This window comes from Panthera leo, chromosome B1 (genome assembly GCF_018350215.1).
Source record: "Panthera leo isolate Ple1 chromosome B1, P.leo_Ple1_pat1.1, whole genome shotgun sequence".
Classification (NCBI taxonomy): domain Eukaryota; kingdom Metazoa; phylum Chordata; class Mammalia; order Carnivora; family Felidae; genus Panthera; species Panthera leo.
Genome location: NC_056682.1, coordinates 167728531 through 167746665, shown reverse-complemented (window position 1 = coordinate 167746665; position 18135 = coordinate 167728531). Strand labels below are relative to the sequence as shown.

The following is an 18135-nucleotide window of genomic DNA, read 5'->3' as shown; positions in this document are numbered from 1 at the left end:
GGATGGTCCCCCAGCGGGATAAAGAACAACCAATAAAGCAATGAGTATATAGCTTGGGGACTTGAGGAGAAAGTAAAATTGGTAGAACATATCCTATTAAATATTGCAAGTTCCCTCCCGAAATGAAAAAGAGCAAACACAATGGAATACTACGTGGCAATGAGAAAGAATGAAATATGGCCTTTTGTAGCAACGTGGATGGAACTGGAGAGTGTGATGCTAAGTGAAATAAGCCATACAGAGAAAGACAGATACCATATGGTTTCACTCTTATGTGGATCCTGAGAAACTTAACAGAAACCCATGGGGGAGGGGAAAGAAAAAAAAAAACAGGTTAGAGTGGAAGAGACCCAAAGCATAAGAGACTCTTAAAAACTGAGAACAAACTGAGGGTTGATGGGGGGTGGGAGGGAGGGGAGGGTGGGGGATGGGTATTGAGGAGGGCACCTTTTGGGATGAGCACTGGGTGTTGTATGGAAACCAATTTGACAATAAATTTCATATATTGGAAAAAAAAAAAAAAAGAGCAAACAAGTCCAAATAAGGATGCAAGTAACCTTCAATAGCATTAATCACACAACAGAAGAAACAGGTCCAAGCATAAGTGGGGCTATGTTTATCTCCCTCTAACTGTGGATGGGATAAACCTTTTACAGAGCATCTACTCTAGATGGTACTGAAAATAAATATATTTTTGTAGGTAAGCCAAATCATCACATTTTTAAATGTCCTCTGAAACAACTCTGAATTTCACTCTATCACTCTTTCATCCAGCATTTTTTTCTGTGATAAGAAGAGACCTCACATTACTTAGAAACTAGACAGTTTACTACTTTTTAAATGTTTGTTTGTTTGTTTATTTATTTATTTATTTATTTTTGAGAGAGACAGAGCATGAGTGGTGGAGGGGCAGAGAGAGAGGGGCTCCAGGCTCAAAGCTGTCAGCACAGAGCCCCACGCAGGGCTTGAACTCACAAACTGCGAGATCATGACCTGAGCTCAAGTCAGACACTTAACCAACTGAAGCACCCAGGCGCCCTGACAGTTTCCTGTTACTATCAACTCAACTCATCATAGTACATTTTCAAATTTTGTGACTGATACTTTAACTGTCTGTTTCTATTCAAATAAATCTGCATTATTTTATCCCTAGAAGAAGACAGGCTTAAGTTTTGCTCAGTCTTATTTAATTTCTGATAATAAGTTTCTGTAAAGTTGCTTCAAGTCTTAAGATAATGGTCTGTAGTGCCTGCCAAATAACAACTACTAAATGTATGAATCAGATGTAAGACATTCAAAAATATTTTAAAGCATGGGGTTTCATCTACTTTCTCACTGCTTCATTCAGATAGTGAGGTCGGGTCAGACTCCTGTTCCTGTCTCTCAGTTTCCATCTCTTCTAGCAGGCTGTTACCATGCTCTCACAGGAGGAGAAAAAGAAAGAAAAGGCATCAAAAGCAGTTCTTTGAGGACCTTCAACTCTGCCAGCTCAATCAATCTCATGGGAATTCACATATGACTATTTTATTTTAGTTCAATGGATAAATTCCATGATATTTTGTTTTGATCATGAGTTTCTTAAGATACAGTTTGGCAAATGGGGACATGCAGTAGGTTAATGGCACGGACTGCTCTCCAACAAGGCGATGATGCCTAGTTTCAGTACTTTTCCTCTAGGCACCATATCAGAAGCAAGAATTCTTTAGAGCTCTCTGGAATGAGGGGCGCCTGGGTAGCTCAGTTGGTTGAGCGTCCAACTTCAGCTCAGGTCATGATCTCATTGTCAGTGAGTTCGAGCCCCATGTCGGGCTCTGTGCTGACAGCTCGGAGCCTGGAGCCTGCTTCGGATTCTGTGTGTGTGTCTCTCTCTGCCCCCCCCCCCCGCCACCCCCCCACTCTCTCTGTCTCTCTGCCTCTCTCAAAAGTAAAATAAAAACATTAAATTTTTTTTAAAAAAAAAGAACTCTCTGGAATGAATAGAGCTTTTTCAGCCTTGCTTGTGTTTAGTGTGTTTCCTTGGTGTGCATCTTCCTACAGCTGGCAATGACTCACTCAAACATAAAATAGCAGTATAATCCAGTGGTTAGGCACATGGGCTGTGAAGTAGAAATATCTGAGTTTAAGTCGCCTTTCTCTGAGTTATTTTACATCTTTGAGCCTTGGTCTCCTCATCTATAAAATGGAAATGGAAATAACGCTTACGTTATAGTTGTTTTATTAAAGACTAAATAGGTTAATACATGCAGAACGTTAACACTGGACAGAGGCCATACTAAATCTTTTTTTTTTTTTTAAGTTTATTTATTTGTGGGAGGAGGGAGAGAGAGAGAGCACAAGTGGGGGAGGAACAGAGAGAGAAGGAGAAAGAGAATTCCAAGCAGGCTCCGCATCGTCACCTCAGAGCCTGATGCAGGGCTCAAACACACAAACCGTGAGAACATGACCTGAGGTGACGTCAAGAGTCAGACGCTCAACCCCACTGACTTAGCCACCCAGGCGCCCCAAGGTCATACTAAATCTTAAATAAGTGGCAGCAATTACTATTCTACTTAGGCATCCCTTCTTATGTCCATCCCTACACTGCTCCACCCAGAAACTACAACCTTATCATGACACTGAATAAATAAATTTTGTTTTTTACATTATCAAGAGTAACATAGGTCTCCCCAAATAATTTTATACAAATTTTATACAAATAATTTTATACAAATTTTATGAAGTTCCGCAAACATAAATCTATGATGAAGCATAAAGTAGTCCAACAAAGATTCCCCGAATTATTTCAGCTTCTACACTTTTAAAAAATTCTAAATTTTAGAATAAAAATCTATATTCTAGGATGAACACTGAATTCAGAAAGGCAAAATAAACCTGGCATTTGAATGACTACGTATACAGGAAAAAGATAAGTAGCTGGAGAACAGCAACAGATTAAAGGACAACTCAGTCACTTTTTTTAACTTCTTAGATTTTAGTCATGCTGCAATTTGATTTTTCATTTTAGTATCTCTGAATTTAAACCTTTCAACTTCAAATGCTTATTTTCTCTTTTAAGCACAGGCCTTAGCGCAACAGAGTGATGTAAACAATAATCTATTAATGCAAATATTCCAAGACAATTTCCTCTTGGCATTACAGTCCTCAACAGAATATCAGTATTTAATTACTATTTAATTGAAATTAACTGTCATATGACATTTAAATATGCCAGAAAGAACAAAAATGCATAAATCTCTGCTTTGCCAAGTAAAGAGAAAAAAACTGTATAGAGAAAGAGACATATGACAGTGTTCCCATTAACTACTGTGTGAATTCAGGCAAACCTATTGAGTCTCAGAAGCCAATTTACCCAGTTGTGAATAAAGTTTAAGCTTCAAGGCTGTTTCCCAGGTCTGAGGAGTGGCCTTAGCCATGTGTTTACATTTAAATATTCATAAAATTTGCAAAATATATTTCCTGTGACATTGATCATAATTGCTGTCTTTTCCCATGGTGATTTCTTATGGCAGCTGGCACTGGGGTGTTTGGAAACATTTCAGGAATCTGGCTAAGGGGAAGATGAATTGGGAATACATGTAGTCAGATATATTGAAATGATCTTAAATAGCTTCCATTACATTAGCCATCCCACTGTACAAATGGCTTCCAAAAACACTCCTGTTCACTAGGAAAACTTATTTAGCTCTGAAACACAAAGGCAGAGACTGAAGATTATACACTGATATAAATGTGTCCTTTGTACCCAACACTAGTGGTCAGGGGCGCCTGGGTGGCTCAGTCGGTTGAACGTCCAACTTTGGATCAGGTCATGATCTCACGGTTTGTGAGTTCGAGCCCCGCGTCGGGCTCTATGCTGTCAGCTCGGAGCCTGGAGCCTGCATCAGATTCTGTGACTCCTTCTCTCTCTGCCCCTCCCCCACTTGTGCTCTGTCTCTCCCTGTCTCTCAAAAATAAATAAATGTAAAGAAAAAAATTTAAAAAGTGTGTGGTCAGTGAAAGAGAAACAAGATTGGAAATGAATGAGCTAAAAGCTAATCTGTGGGAATTTTTTTTTTCATTTTTCAAACACTTCAATGTGTAATTGAAAATGGAAAATTTCTCAACACACAGTTAAAGCTCAAGATATCTCTTATGAACATATTCAACAATGCAGCATGGGAAATTATGAATGCATGAGGGATTGGAGTTGAGCAAAACAGAATTCATCACAATGACTCCATTTGCTGGCCATAAAGTCAGTACATCTGCATGTAAAGTCACATGCTTTATGCATCCCAATAATGAAAAAATATATTTCAATCACACAAGAAAACACCTGGATTATCTATTTTTTCCTATAAAAATATTGTAAAATCCTTCTCACAGGTAGAAGGTAGAAGCACCATATTTCTTTTCTAGGGCTGCCATAACAAAATATCACAGTCTGGGGGCTTAAACAACAGAAATTTGTCTTCTCACAGTTTGGGAGTCTCTAAGTCCAAACTCAAGGTTTAATTTCTCCTCAGGCCTCTCTCCTTGGCTTACAGATGGCTACCTTCTCACGGCGTCCTCACACAGTCTCTTCTGTGAGCACGTATGTCTGGTGTCCCTTTGAGTGTCCTTCTTCTTCTTACAAGGATATCAATCTGATTGGATGAAGGTCTACCCTAAAGGCCTCATTTTAACTTACTTATCTCTAGAAGGCCCTGTCTTCATTCTAAGATATGTGGGGTGAATATCTCAATAAAAGAATTTTTGGGGGAACAGAATTCAGCCCGTAATAGACACTAAGAGTACACAGCCATAAAATGTAGTGGGGGAAAAAAAGGAATCTATAGAAGTATATCATTTTTATGGACTTTGAAATGTTTTTTGTCATTTGTCACCTTTTTTAAATGTGCGGTTTGTTGTAATTTATTTTCTCGTGTGAAAGATAGATTCATTTTTGTACCTAGTTTTGTACTCATAATTTATTTTGTATTCTTTCAGGAAAGCTGCCTGCCCCCGATACTGCATTATTCAGTCCCCGCAAAACTGAGGTATACCCCCATCTCATAGATTCAATGTCTTCGGAGAATATCAGAGTTCAAAGGATTAATCTCTAAAATAGAAATCATTTTATTGACATTGAAAAATAAGTTGTGTCCATTTTAATACAAGATATCTACATTTTGAAAAGAAATGGTCATCTATGAAATGTCATATATTCAAATTTTTTCCTTAGAAGGCCAAAAGAGAAAGGTTTTTTTTTTTTTTCCCCCTCCTAATATTTAACTGTCCTTAAATCCAGACATTAAATTCTGTGCTGTGTTCTCATTATATTGTATTTCATGTCTTGTTTCTGTATCTTTGGAAAGGTCATAAGTACACAAATTTTAAATTACCAATGAGAAAACTTTGCCTAGTGACACAAACAATGTCTATATGAGTCTGACTTTGCCAACAGGACAAATAAGTATGACATTTTATCTTTTTGTATTATAGTCTATACATCATTCTTTAATGGGACACTAATTGTACAAACCCTGTGTAGAGTTTCTCCAGGAACATCAGCATGTCCTTGAGTAAGATCTAAATTTTGCCTCCAGCCTGAGGAGACAGGATCCAGAAGAGGAAATAAGCTGAATGCCCTCGAGAACTGGCCCGTTTGACAGACAGACACCCAGGGGAATAAGGTGATACAGAAACGGGTATCTAATTGATAAAATCCTCATGTTTTGCATTTCAAGAAACCTCCTAACTCACACTCATTCGACATTCTATCATTTCACACTTAATTTCATGTTTGAAGTCACATAAAAGTAATGAAGCTTGTCAAGCAATCTCACTTTCAACATTGCCTGAAATGTTGAGAAGAATTTAGGTCAGACTTTCGACTGCTAAATGCCTCTCTTGTTTCTTAATAATCACAGTTCACCTTCAGTCGGCAACGTTTGAAGTAAAATATTTTGGGTTTCTTCGGACGAAGCTGCTTTGAAAAGCCTAAAAAATTTATAGTTCAAAGTAGATAACTGCAATTTTATTTTTCTAAATTTAAAATTCATGAGGCTTCTTAATTTAGATCTGAATTTCTACCTTCTGGGGATCTAATATTCATGTCCAAACATACCAGCTTTTGTTCCAACAGAAACAACAATATAAAAAGGATTTAAAATGCTCATACATGGTCTTAGGTTCAAACAACAAAATCACTTGCAAAATGGGCTCCTCTTCAGGGTGGAAGATCTGATCAGCCAGGTCTTTACAATTACAGAAGAGTAAAAGAAGGTGTGGTCACAGCTGCTTAGTGTCCCACTTTTCTAATTTTCTTCTATTTTCTTCTCAGGATCTCTTTTACTCAAACAGCACTACACACCAAGAAGAGGGTGTTCCCCAGTTTTATCCTAATCCAAGGAAAAAACTAGGAAGTTTTCAAAGGGCAGTCAGGTTAATTTGGGGGTCAACTGATCAATCATCCCTCTAGCTATGAGTATTTGAAGGATCTGCCTGGGGGCGCCTGGGTGGCGCAGTCGGTTAAGCGTCCGACTTCAGCCAGGTCACGATCTCGCGGACCGTGAGTTCGAGCCCCGCGTCAGGCTCTCGGCTGATGGCTCGGAGCCTGGAGCCTGTTTCCGATTCTGTGTCTCCCTCTCTCTGTGCCCCTCCCCCGTTCATGCTCTGTCTCTCTCTGTCCCAAAAATAAATAAAAAACGTTGAAAAAATTAAAAAATAAAATAAAAAAAATAAAAAAAAAAAAAAAGGATCTGCCTGGTTTCTTCCAGATAATAAGCAGTAAGACAGTTTTATCATCCCAAAGCATGTCTTTATAATCTGGCCCATCCTTTTTTTTTTTTTTTTATGTTTATTTTTGAGAGAGAGAGAGAGAGAGAGAGAGAGAGAGAGTCAGATTACGAGTGGGGGAGGGGCAGAGAGAAAGGGAGTCAAAGAATCTGAAGCAGGCCCCAGGCTCCGAGCTGTCAGCACACAGCCCGATGCGGGGCTCGAACTCATGAACCAAGAGATCATGATCTGAGCCAAAACTGGATGCTCAACTAACTGACCAGATGCCCTTCTCTGACCCATTCTTGTAACAAGGTATGGTTGGAGGGAATTGAACAAGAGTTAGAAAAAAGGAGTGGTCATGCCAGAAGACTGGCATGACATTTTAGCAGCCCTTCTTTCTTTGAAATCAACATTTAAATTTTGCACTTCTTGGTAGAGTTACAGCTAATAAAAAAAATGTATCATGTCTCCTTTAGATTGAGACATTTCTGCTTTCTTCATCGGACCCCGGCTTCTTCCTCTCACACTAGAACGGCATCCAAGAATGAGGAGGTGAATGAATATACAGTGATTTTCAGTTCTCAGGTTAAGGTAAAAAAGGGACAAGTTTTTGGGAGGTCAGCATAGTACTCAAAGTATATAACACCTATCTTTCGTGAGTTAAGTATAGCTGGGATATTCAATTCGAAACATAATTTCATGCATTGAGAGATATGGCTCTGCTCTTAAGACAAACATGATCTATAAAATATCAAACCTAAGAAAAGGATGTAGGAGCATAAATATCTATGGGAATGACAGCTTTAACCAAAAAAAATTGAAGTATAATTTTTGAAAAAAAAACATATTTATGATTCTAGTGAAGAAGATCCCATCTGTGCTTCTTGTCACATTATTTTTATTCTTAAATTTACATATTGTATTTACAAATGTTTCTGTTCTCAGGTTAATTTTAAGAGCTCAAGTTGGGTATTTAAATGTTTGAATTAAGCATAACAACTAAATAAATATAAGAACACAAATCTTGGATGTTAAATATATATAGATGACTATCTAATTTTTCTCCTTAATCTTCAGCCAACACTTGAGTTCGGTTCCATTTGTCTCATATGGCCCTCTAGACATATGCATTTCATATTCCAACTATCAACCCACAATTTTCTAAATGCATTACTTTTTCTTCCTCATAAAAGGTTTACATTGCTTTATATTGCCCTTATTTCAATCAATATTATCACAATCCTTCTAAGTATTTAAAACACAAATTTCAGGGGCACCTGGGTGGCTCAGTCGGTTGAGCGTTCAACTCTTCATTTAGGCTCAGGTCATGATCCCAGGGCCGTGGGATTGAGCCCGTGTCTGTCTGTGTGCTGAGCTTGGAGCCTGTTTAAAATTCTCTCTCTCTCCCTCTGACCCTCCCCCATTGTGCACCCACTCTGTCCCTAAAAAAAAAAAAAAAAAAAAATTCAACATCTTCCTTTTTTCAGTCATCTCTCTCATTCTCAACCAAGTTCAAAGGATACTGCCTTCAAAAAATCTCCTACTAACTTATTAACCGAGTTTAGGTTTTCATCATTCTCATCTCATTTGTTACAACAAACTCCTTATTCATTTTAATGCTTCAAAGACTACCTCTTTTCAATGACCCTGATATAGTCATCATATTACTTTTTTTTTTTTTTTTTTTTTTTTTTTTTTTAATTCAACACTTTGATCATGACATCCCATCAGCCTGGACCAATTCTCCATCACCTACTGAAAGAAGTTTAAACATTCCAGTCTGTTATGAAGATAACACTACCTAAATTTCTCTCTGATAAAATTCCATCATTATAATTGTAATATGCTGCCCAAGTTCTACAAACAACCCTAGGTCTCTGACTTGCTGATTTTCTATTCCATACCCCACTCTCCACCCACAAGGGATGTCCTACTCACTGCCTAACAAATTCTCTTGCTTCAAAAGTTATTCTGGTCTCACCTCTTCTCTGATTGTTTTATTTTTTTTTTACCCTTGTGTCATCAGAAGTAGAACAGTAGAGTAGGAAACACACACACTGAGGTTTCAGGCAATGTTGAGACCGAATCCCAGCCCTGTCATCTATCCACTGTGAAGGACAAGTTAAATCCGCAAGCCTTGACTTCATTATCTACAATACAGGGGATAATAAAGCCAAACTAACACGGCCAATAAAAGATGAAATGAAACATTGTATATAAAGTACTGGCACAGACTAGTGATTTTACTTGGCAGTATATCAAATACTAATTCATATTTCTAAATATAAGCACAAAGTAGTTGTTAAAACTATAACCTTGACTCACTAAATGATCCCTAAGTATTAACCAAAAAGGAAATCTGTTACATATTTTCATTCTCCCTATACATTCTATGTTCTATGAACTCCTTGAAAATTGATAATATATACCTGATACATATGTTGCGTTTAACTATAATTCTTTGTTAACAGAAAACAAAAAGAAACAAAAAATAATCCCCTCAAATGACATATACACAAACAGCAAGGCAGGGTTTCATATATTTAACAATGGAGAAATTAGTGTGAATATGTTTGAATCAGAAAGACCTGAAATGATGGGGCGCCTGGGTGGCTCACTCAGTTGAGCCTCTGATTTTGGCTCAGGTCACGATCTCACGATTTGTGAGTTCGAGCCCCGAGTCGGGTTCTGTGCTGACAGCTCAGAGCCTGGAGCCTGCTTCGGATTCTGTGTCTCCCTCTCTCTCTGACCCTCCCCCGTTCATGCTCTGTCTCTGTCTCAAAAATAAATAAACATTAAAAAAAGTTAAAAAAAAAAAAAAAAGACCTGAATGGAAAATCTCTAACCATCATTTTAGCATTACGATCTTTATAAGTAAAATGACCGACACTGAATAAAGTGACATTTGTATCTACCCACAGGGGACCCCACGCATTGTCTGCAGCTGCACTGCATTGACAAGGCTGCACTGGGGGAGCAGTTCACACCCTTTCCTGGGCAGGAAGGCAAGGTTCTGACTCAAGTGGTCTAGCTGTAAAGGCATGGCGGTGGCCAGCTCAGCACCCATTTGGAGAAAGTGATGGGGAAAGAGAGGCCTTCCGACACTAAGAAATAACGGTGAAGTTATTACATAACACAGGAACATTTTACCAAGTGGAGACAAGTCACTGAGCCAGCGATTTGAATATGTGGGAAAATGTGTTCAAGAATGTGCAGGGTGTCTTGATGAGAACTGGGTACGCAGAAGTGTTGAATCACTGTCTTGTACACCAGAAACTAATGCAGCATGGTATGTTAACTACACTGGATTTAAAACTTAAAAAAAATAAAAGAGTTATAAAATATTAATAATTATATTTAAAAATATTGAGAAATGGGAACCCTCTTGCACTGTTGGTGGGAATGCAAATTGGTGCAGCCACTCTGGAAAACAGTGTGGAGGTTCTTCAAAAAATTAAAAATAGACCTACCCTATGACCCAGCAATAGCACTGCTAGGAATTTACCCAAGGGATACAGGAGTGCTGATGCAGAGGGGCACTTGTACCCCAATGTTTATAGCAGCACTCTCAACAGTAGCCAAATTGTGGAAAGAGCCTAAATGTCCATCAACTGATGAATGGATAAAGAAATTGTGGTTTATATACACAAATGGAATACTATGTGGCAATGAGAAAGAATGAAATATGGCTCTTGTAGCAACGTGGATGGAACTGGAGAGTGTTATGCTAAGTGAAATAAGCCATACAGAGAAAGACAGATACCATATGTTTTCACTCTTAGGTGGATCCTGAGAAACTTAACAGAAACCCATGGGGGAGGGGAAGGAAAAAAATAAAAAAAGAGGTTAGAGTGGGAGAGAGCCAAAGCATAAGAGACTCGTTAAAACTGAGAACAAACTGAGGGTTGATGGGAGGTGGGGGGGCGGGGGGGGTGATGGGTATCAAGGAGGGCACCTTTTGGGATGAGCACTGGGTGTTGTATGGAAACCAATTTGACAATAAATTTCATATATTGAAAAAAATAAAAATAAAAATAAAAGCAAAAAAAAAAACAATTATATTAAAAAATATCAACATGTGTGGCATGCTGAGAACCTAGTTGTTCAATTTTCAGGAATTCTGTGAGACAATTAAACAAAACAATTATTAAGCACTAAATTTTATAAACTTACAAATAAATAAATTGTTTTAAAAACAAACAAACAGGGGGCACCTGGGTGGCTCAGTTGGTTAAGCATCAAACTTAATTTTGGCTTGGCTCATGATCCCAGTGTCGTGGGATTGAGCCCTACATCAGCTCCATGCTGAGCATGGAACCTACTTAAGATTCTCTCTCTTTCTCCCTTTGTCCCTCTCTCCTGCTGGCACTCTCTCTCCCTCTAAAAAAAGAAAAAAAATATATATATATATGTATGTACACACATACGTACGTACGTACACACACACACACACACAAACCAAAATGAATCTGCATGTGGAAAAAAGCTTTCAGCAATCTTATTAATTTAGAAACAACTGAATAACCTTCATTATCAGTCTTCTAGTTTATAGTATATTTTAAAACAGCAAGTGGTTAGAATAAATGATAGAATAGAGTACCTGAGAAATAGGAAAAACAAACAAACAAACAAAACTGTCAACTGAACGCCTGACATAAAAGTCGATAGGAGAAAAGTCATAAGAATCCAAAGCATAACTATCGGGGGTTTTTACTGCAAGTTTCCTCAGCCTTATATATTTCAACTGCTCCTGTGGCATCATTTTATTAATAGCACAAAAAAATGACTAGTATTCTTTTTTTTTTTTAACATTTATTCATTTTTGAGAGACATTTAGAGACAGAGCACTAGCAGGGGAGGGGCAGAGAGAGAAGAAGACACAGAATCCAAAACAGGTCCCAGGCTCCAAGCTGTCACCATAGAGCCCAACATGGGGCTCAAACTCACGAACTGTGAGATCATAACTTGAGCTGAAGTCAGACACTTAACCAAATGAGCCACCCAGGCTCCCCTGACAAGTATTCTTAAGGAGACCTTAATTTTAATCATTCTCCAAAAATTCTAAACTGTACGACACATTCCTTCTTACTATACATATTACACCAATTCTAATGTAGTCTGTTTTTCTTTGTTTCCTGAGACATTGTTATAAACAGTTAAAGTACTAAGCACTTTGAGGATATAAAGTATGATCTCTTGGAGGAGAGGGTGTCTCAGTTGGTTAAGCGTCCATCTCTTGATTCTGGCTCAGGTCATGATCTCACAGTTCGTGGGTTCGAGTCCCACTCCTCACTGACAGAGCATGCGCTCTCTCGTGCTCTCTCTGCCCCTTTTTCTCTCTCTTTCTCTCGAAGTGAATAAAAAATTCAAATTCTTAAAAAGTCTGATCTCTTTACTCTGTAAATTATATAGAAAGTGTGTTCAAGCTAATAATTATGGCCTTCTTGTCTGACAGAGCTCAACACCACTCGGGATTAATGCCTTGTGAACAAATATTGACTAAACATAATACTAATCACAATAATGATAAACAGGCATTGAGCTCTTTCTGTGGCTGAACACTGGATCATACTCTTTGCCTGTTTTATCTTATTGTGCATGATAAGATTTCTGTGATATAACAAGAATTACTATTCTCACGTTTCAGCTAAGAAAACTGAAGCATACAAAGGTTAAGCAACCTGCCCATGTTCTTAACCAAAAGGGACAGTTGCATGTATGTTGTGATCCCCAAATGTGCCATTTTCCAACATGGTTGTACAAAGTAACAAGTGTGACATAACAGTTTCCAACATCAAATATGTTTAGGAAACATAGGGTCGGTTTAACAGATTTTACACAGGACTTCCAAGTGACTTTAACATCCTAAGGGTCACTAGGTCTCCAAGAAGGGTGAATAAAATGTAGAATAATGTTCAATATATCCCACAATTATTTGATAATACATTCCATTTTTCTTTTTTTTTAATTTTTTTAACATTTATTTATTTTTGAGAGAGAGAGAGAGAGAGTGTGAGCAGGGGAGGAGCAGAGCAAGAGGGAGACACAGAATCCAAAGCAGGCTCCAGGCTCTGAGCTGTCAACACAGAGCCCAACGCAGGGCTCGAACTCACGAACCATGGGATCATGACCTGAGGCAAAGTTGGCCACTTAACAGACTAAGCACCCAGGTTCTCCACACATTCCATTTTTTTTCTTAAAACATCTTGAAAAACTAGTGTTTCTTGGAACAAACTTGGAGAAATGCTTATTTATAAAGTACAATACTTATTTTCCTACAATCATTAGTTGTGACATCCTTTGATATAAAGCTGAGAACATAATGCCAAAAAACACAATTTACAAAAATAACTCTATGTTTTTCCAAATGTTTTCCAACACATGGTGTTATGGATAGACTTGTGTCCCCCAAATAAGATACATTGCAATTCTAATCCCCAGGACTTCAGAATATTAATTTATTTGGAAATAGGGTTGTTACCAATGTAATTAGTTGAAATGAAGCCATAGTGCAGTAGGGTAGGCCCTTATTCTCATATGACTGGTATCCTTATAAAAAGAGGAAAGAGAAGAAGAGGACAGGAAGAAGAATGTCATGCGAACACACAAGCACACAGGGAAAATACCGTGTGACAGCCAAAACAGAGACTGGAGTATTGCTGTTGCAAACCAAGGACTGCGACAGCCAGACCAGAAGCTAGGAAGAAGCAAGTGAGGAGTCTACTCAGAACCCCAACGCGGGAGAATGGTCCTGCCAGTACCTTGATTTCAGACTTCTCCAGAAATGGGAGAGAATAAATTTCTGTTGTTTTAAGCCACCCAGTTTTCGGTACTTTGTTACAGCAACTGAGGAAACGAACATTCATGAATTACAATGAGATAAAATTTTGATACATTGAACATGGGATAAAAGGAATATTTATGGGGCACTTGGGTGGCTCAGTTTGACTTTGGCTCAGGTCATGATCTCACGGTTCCTGAGTTCAATCCCTGCATCAGGTTCTGTGCTGACAGCTCAGAGCCTGGAGCCTGCTTCAGATTCTCTGTCTCCCTCTCTCTCTGCCCCTCCTCTGCTCACACTCTCTCTCTCTCTCTTTCTCTCAAAAATAAATAAGCATTAAAAAATATTTTAAAAATAAACCCTAGAATACTTCTAGCAAAGCACCCTTAATAATAAGACAGAGCAAATAGGGGCGCCTGGGTGGCTCAGTTGGATGAGCGTCCGGCTTCAGCTCAGGTCATGATCTCACAGTTTGTGGGTTCAAGCCCTGCATTGGGCTCTGTGCTGACAGCTTAGAGCCTGGCGCCTGCTTCGAATTCTGTGTCTCCATCTCTCTCTGCTCCTCCCCCGCTCATGCTCTGTCTCTCTCTGTCCTTCAAAAATAAATAAAAACATTTTAAAAAATTTTATAAAAAAGAGCAAATAATTTTGAAAAGAAACTTGAGAGCAGGTATGCATGTGGTCAGATGAAGACAGATTTACTTGTTTATGTTATTTTTTAAAGATAATCTAGAGTAACAAATGTAACATCTATCTGAAACTCAATTTTCTTATCTGGAAAATGGGGTTACCAGCTCAAACCTTGTAAGATTATCATAGTGACTAACCGGGATACACCGTCTATGAAAAGCAAGCAAGATAAATTCCTACATTAGCTACTTTCTACTATCAATATTATTTCTCCAACCACCACCCTTGAGTTACCTCAGAAAACCACAAAGTCATTTTAAAATTGTTATTTTAGTGAAGAAAGAGTAGATATTATAAATAGGTTCCCAAAGTTATAATTTCTCAGATGTAGTATCCATAAAATATTATGCATTAGCTTAATGGCTCAGAAGAGTTAGTACAACTTCTAAAAGCAGTACATTTACTGGAAGACAGCATAGAGCCATACATCTTCAAAAATTAGCCTGCCATGAAAGAGATTCCTAGAAAATCTGCTTCTTTGATTAACTTGGTAGGCAGACCTTGGCCTAAGATTACAAATTTTAAGAGTGTTTAATTGGATAGAACAGGAATGAAAAGGAAAGCACTTACCACCATGACATTCAAAATACAATGTAAAATTAATGTCATCATTTTTCCAGGCATATTTTCAAATTATCTAATATGATGTAAAGATGTTTGCCTAAGACTTAATGCAGATAATCTCTATTTATTCAAAGGGCTTGTCCAAAACACACACAAAAAATTATCTCTTTTCTTTCTTCTGAGCCCTTTCTTCCAGGTTTCTTACCTTGTCATGATCATGCTTCCCTGCTATTGCAATTTATTCAGGAGTTCAAGACCTATAAAATGAATACATAATGCAATAAAATATTGCCTGTATGCCATCTAGAAGTCACTCCTGGGTAGACGATGCTTACTCTGCTCTTATATTTTGCTGTTTAATACAGTACCCTTTAAAAACTGTACCTATTATATCTCATCAAGTCCATGCCAGTATATTGCATCAATATATGAAAGACCCTCAAAAAGGAAGCTTTATGGTATAACTTACCTAAAAGGACAGTGAAAAGCATGAGTACATCTAAATGAGGAGGCAGACTACAGTACTTGCTAAATTTTAAGAAGCTCGTACATATGCTATAGTAATAACTTACTGAATTAGCATCCTTAAAAACTAAGTAATTGTATGCAAGTGCATTTCCCAGGTAACTGAAACTTGCAGCTTTAAAAGATTAAAATTTGGAAAAGGAATTCTCACTCCTACAGATGGAAATCTTTGAAATATATGACCTCCTCCTGCGATTTCTAGTTGGTAAGTAAAAGAAGTACTTAAACTTCAGTATAACATTAACCTCTAAGGTTATAGCCACATAAGGAATAAGATGGGCTATTACAGAAATCTGCCGAAAGGACTAGGTTTCTCCCAAATCAATGCTTAAAGAGCAGTCTGGAAATCTAATTGTAGCATTGTTACATGTGAAAAATGTCATTATGCAATCAACAGTATTACCATACCCACAGAAAGATTATCTAGGTAGTTGTGGTAGAAAGAATAATGCCTCTGGCCAAATGTCCACCCCCTGGTCCCCAGAACATGTGAACAGGTCACCTTACATGAAAAAGAGATTTTGCAAAGGTGATGAAGAATCTTGACAGGGGACAGGGGGAGGTAGATAATCAAGCATTATTGAGGTAGGCCCAAATGTAATCACAAGGGTCATTAAAAGTGAAAGAAAGTGGCAGGAGAAAGGGACACAGAGAGGCAAAGACAGAGAAATAGAGAGACTTTTCTGCAGTGTTACTCTGCTGGCTTTGAAGATGGAAAGGAACCGGCAACCAAGGAATACGGGCAGCTTGTAGAAGGTGGGAAAGGCAGGAAACAGATTGTCCCCAAGAAACTCCTGAAAAAACACGGCCCTGCTGACACCTAGATCTTAGCCCAGTGAGACCCATCCAGACTTCTGACCTCCAAAACTGTGAGATGTACATTGTTTCAAGCCACTAAGTTTGTAGTAATTTGTTACAGCTGTAACAGGAAACTAGTCTGGTGTTCTTCAGAGTACTGAAAAAAGAAAACTGAAAAAGCACAAAAGATTGGGAAGAGTTTTTACTCAGTATAGCCAAAGGAAAGAGACCTGGAAGTACTCTGGTTATCAGAAAGGTACGCTCTTCTTTTTCAGGAGGTGTCATTGCACTTTTAAAAAACTTGGATAAAAAATTCCAGAAGATAATGTAATTACTTGTGATCTGCTTCTGTGCTCACCATGCAAACCACTAATGACCAAATTGTTTCTAGGATATGAAACAAGGGGGGGAAAAGTACTCTGTCTGGTGAAATGTAATATAGAAATAGCATTGTCTCCACTATAAGTGAGACCAAAGTAGGAAGTGTCCCCTGATCCTTGTGAGTCCATTATAAAAGATGCATCCTGACAAAGAGACTATTTGGCCAGCCATGACTGAGGATCAGATTGATAGCCATTCCTTCTGGGGTCTCCGTGCCCTGCCACGATCCCTTTGTAACACCTTTATCTCGCTTCCTTTTATTTTGATACTTCCTTGAATAGATATACTGGAAATCGTTTAAAATATTTTGAAACTGCTTTGGGGGCATTATTGCAGCAACATAAAGATAGTAACTATATTTTGAGGGCTTGTTACCTACCATGCACTATACTATAAACTTTTCCAATCATAATTTCTTCCAGTCCTCAAAAAAATTTCCAAGGCATCACACACATGAGGAAATGATACTTAGAGCAGTTAAGTAACTTATCCAAGATCACACAATTAATATTGAACCAGAAATTGAATCCCTGTGTGTCTGACTTCAAAGCTCTAAGATCTGAATGACGATCACTGTAATACAATGATGTTAGGGACTACTTTTGGCTTTTCACTCACACAGCAAATTGCCCCTGTAGCTAGATTTTTGAAATTCATTTTTGGTGTCTTTACCAGTTTTTCCTACCTTGTTATCAGAACTTAACTTATGTCTCCCACAGAAATTAGGAAACAAAGTTTATTAAAAGGTATGTCCAAATTATAGCTCATAGGCTACTACTGTCTAGGAGAGCACTTTATCTACAAGTAGTCTTTTGCAGAAGTATCAGCCTTGAAAACAATAATACCATCTATCCTAGTAAATTGGTGACTCAAAAGAATGTGTCACACTGCTTTGGAATCTCTGGGTGTATGTTATTCTGGTTAGATTATAAACTACTTAAGAGAAAGCACCATGCTCTATTTGGGTTTGTATCCCTGTCTATAACATATCCTTAAGAAACATCTTCTCCCTGAGGCCTGAAAAACCAACACCCACTGAAAAAAAAAAAAGTCTCCTTACTTGTGGGAAGCTGGTAGCATTAGCAGATTGTCTACACAGTATCTATTGTCCTAAAGAAGCTTCTCTAAGGTCTATGTGCCTTTTTCCAAAGCTAGAGACTGCAAAGTACAATAAGAAAGAAGAACATCAAAGATCCTCTAGTTTCCTGGAAATTATTTGCTCTTATATTTATGTGTCAAATGAGATGAATTTTCTCTGAAGTGCCGTGAGTTTAAAAAATTATGTTCAAATGCCATTCAAAGATCCCTAATTTCTACTCTGAGAAAAAGGAGTCAAAAGCCTATCCCCTTATTAAAGAGCCCCTAAGCCTATAAAGTATTTAACTTGTCTGCAAGGTAAGACATCTTCACTCATTAATCTCAGTCATTAAAAGAATAATAATAACCCGGAGCCTGGACCTACTGGGACAACTGAATAATGTCACTTTTAGGCAGAGAACCAGAAGCTCAATTAACCTGTGAATACTGTTTAAACTATTTGATCAGAAAAAAAAAAATGAATAGTAAAACTATTTGGTCTAGTCTGTATCCCCTGATGTCTTGAAATTTCTGTCTCATTGTGATTTTAAAAATTAAAGCACAGTGTTTTCCAGAAA

At 37.9% G+C, this 18135-nt stretch overlaps 1 protein-coding gene across 1 annotated transcript in view; it reads right to left on the bottom strand.

The window, feature by feature from the left end:
- Window positions 1–18135, bottom strand: part of KCTD8 (potassium channel tetramerization domain containing 8) — a 252676-nt gene that overhangs the window by 191236 nt on the left and 43305 nt on the right. The window lies entirely within an intron of this gene.